The sequence below is a fragment of the Metopolophium dirhodum genome, unplaced genomic scaffold, assembly GCF_019925205.1.
Source record: "Metopolophium dirhodum isolate CAU unplaced genomic scaffold, ASM1992520v1 scaffold23, whole genome shotgun sequence".
NCBI lineage: Eukaryota > Metazoa > Arthropoda > Insecta > Hemiptera > Aphididae > Metopolophium > Metopolophium dirhodum.
Genome location: NW_026869911.1, coordinates 24,731 through 27,500, shown reverse-complemented (window position 1 = coordinate 27,500; position 2,770 = coordinate 24,731). Strand labels below are relative to the sequence as shown.

General features: G+C 56.8%; 1 pseudogene; it reads left to right on the top strand.

Annotated features, from left to right (window-relative positions):
* The window catches only part of LOC132953378 (large subunit ribosomal RNA), a 2,806-nt pseudogene extending 645 nt beyond the window's left edge, over positions 1–2,161 (top strand).
* The last annotated feature ends 609 nt before the right edge of the window (positions 2,162–2,770 follow it).

Sequence of the window (2,770 nt, the reverse complement as noted above, 5' to 3'; positions counted from 1 at the left end):
CAAGAACCGTCGACGCGGCCCCGTCGCAGGCGGGGTCCCGTCGGTCGGCGACGATTTCGGGCTACTTTCCGACCCGTCTTGAAACACGGACCAAGGAGTCTAACGTGTGCGCGAGTCAACGGTGATCTTACGAAAAACCACGTTTGGCGCAATGAAAGTGAACCGTTTACGGTGCGGACGATGGCCTAGCGACCGAACCCACCGGCGTTCAAAGTCGCGCTGGTCCGCAGTCCGGGGGCGTCTTCGCCAGGTCGGCTTCGGCCGTCCGAGGGCGCACCCTTAGCGCACACGTTGGTACCCGAAAGATGGTGAACTATGCCTGGCCAGGATGAAGTCAGGGGAAACCCTGATGGAGGTCCGCAGCGATTCTGACGTGCAAATCGATCGTCTGAGCTGGGTATAGGGGCGAAAGACTAATCGAACCATCTAGTAGCTGGTTCCATCCGAAGTTTCCCTCAGGATAGCTGGCGCCGATGTGTCCCGCCCGTTCGCGGGCGTACGGACGCCGGTGGGACTCCGCGCTGTACGGCGCGGTAACAACACGCTCGTAACACGGAGGATGTCTCATACGGTAAAGCGAATGATTAGAGGACATTGGGGCCGAAACGACCTCAACCTATTCTCAAACTATAAATGGGTGAGATCGCCGGCTTTACCTGGTACACCGCGTGAACCGCGTGCGAAGCCGGCGACGGAACCCTAGGCGCTTAGTGGGCCATTTTTGGTAAGCAGAACTGGCGCTGCGGGATGAACCGAACGCCGAGTTAAGGCGCCGAAATCGACGCGTATTCAGAGACCATGAAAGGCGTTGGTTGCTGATGACAGCAGGACGGTGGCCATGGAAGTCGGAATCCGCTAAGGAGTGTGTAACAACTCACCTGCCGAAGCAACTAGCTCTGAAAATGGATGGCGCTGGAGCGTCGTGCCTATACTCGGCCGTCGACGGCATAGTGGGGCCGGTCGTCGCTCGCGGCGGTCGGTCCCGGCAAGCCTCGACGAGTAGGATGGCGCGGCGGTGTGCGTCGAAGGGCAGGTCGCGAGACCGCCTGGAGCCGCCGTCGGTGCAGATCTTGGTGGTAGTAGCAAATACTCGAGAGGGGCCCTCGGGGGCTGCCGTGGAGAAGGGTTTCTTGTGAACAGCCGTTGTCCAAGAGTCAGTCGATCCTAAGCCCGGGGAGAGATCCTCGTACCACGGGCGAAGGCGTTTTCGAATCGCCCTTGGGGCGAGAGGGAATCCGGTTCGTATTCCGGAACCCGACGCGGAACCGCTCCCTAGTGTTCGGGGCTCTTTTGTCTCGTCTGGGTAACCAGAATGAACTCGAAGAAGCCGCCGGGGGATCTGGGTAGAGTTCTCTTTTCTCTGTGAGCGTTGTACGTCCCTGGAATCCTCTAGCCGGGCGATAGGGACGCGAGCGCGAAGAGCACCGCTCGTTGCGGCGGTGTCCGTGATCCCCACGCGGACCTTGAAAATTCGAGAGAGGGCCACGCGGAGTCTTCGCGTCGGTTCGTACCGATATCCGCAGCAGGTCTCCGAGGTGAGCAGCCTCTAGCCGCATAGAATAATGTAGGTAAGGGAAGTCGGCAAAACCGATCCGTAACTTCGGGATAAGGATTGGCTCTGAGGAGCGTGGCTGTCGGGTTCGGGTCGTCGTAGAAGCGTAGGCGGTTTTGGCGACACCCCGGCCGTCGCCCGCGCGCCCGGTCTTCGGACCGGGAGCCTCGAGGCGGCCGCGGGCCCGTCGCCGTCCGCCGACCGTGGAACCACCGAGCTTCGGTCGCTGGCCGCGTCGCGGCCGGCCGATCGCCTTGGTGTCGGTTCGCCGTCACCGGGCGGTCCGGCCGCCGCGGCGTCGGTCGCGTAGCCGGATCGACAGCCATGTAACGGTCAACTCAGAACTGGCACGGACCAGGGGAATCCGACTGTCTAATTAAAACAAAGCATCGCGATGGCCCGGGACGGGTGTTGACGCGATGTGATTTCTGCCCAGTGCTCTGAATGTCAACGTGAAGAAATTCAAGCAAGCGCGGGTAAACGGCAGGAGTAACTATGACTCTTTTAAGGTAGCCAAATGCCTCGTCATCTAATTAGTGACGCGCATGAATGGATTAACGAGATTCTCACTGTCCCTATCTACTCGGGGTCGAAGAAAGTCCACCTTGTCGTGGTGACCCCGCCCGACCGGACACATGTCCGGCGCTAAGAGACTTTCAACTGTCCGGAGCAGGCCGACTCCGGACATCCACCCTTGGCGTACATGCAACCGTCGGCATAGCCCACCGGCGGCCAGAGGGACTTGGGCTAAAAGAGGGCGCTCCCCTCAAAATCTAATATGAACACAACAAAAAGAAAAGAAGATGATGTTACTGGTACAGAGGCCTCGGAAACCTCAGACCCGGCAGATGTGGGTGAGCTCGCCACATCGGTCGTCATCAATAGCTCGGATAATGTAAGCTGGAACACGGAAATGGATAAATTTGATATAACGGAAACGGACATTGAAAACATGCAAAAGAAACTGGACTTTTTGAAAGAGTTCTTTCAGGAAGATATATATTGGCCAAAGAACGCAATAACAGGTAAACATAACACCATTAACGATCATAATCGAGGGAAAATGATACAAATAATAGATAGCCTAACTAACAAAATACAATTTCTCGACAAATGCAAGGTCAAATCAGGAACGCACCTAGAAATTGTCAAGGATAAAATAGACAAAGCATTACAAGATCTCGACATATTAGCGGTCGAAGGTCTACCAAATAAAAA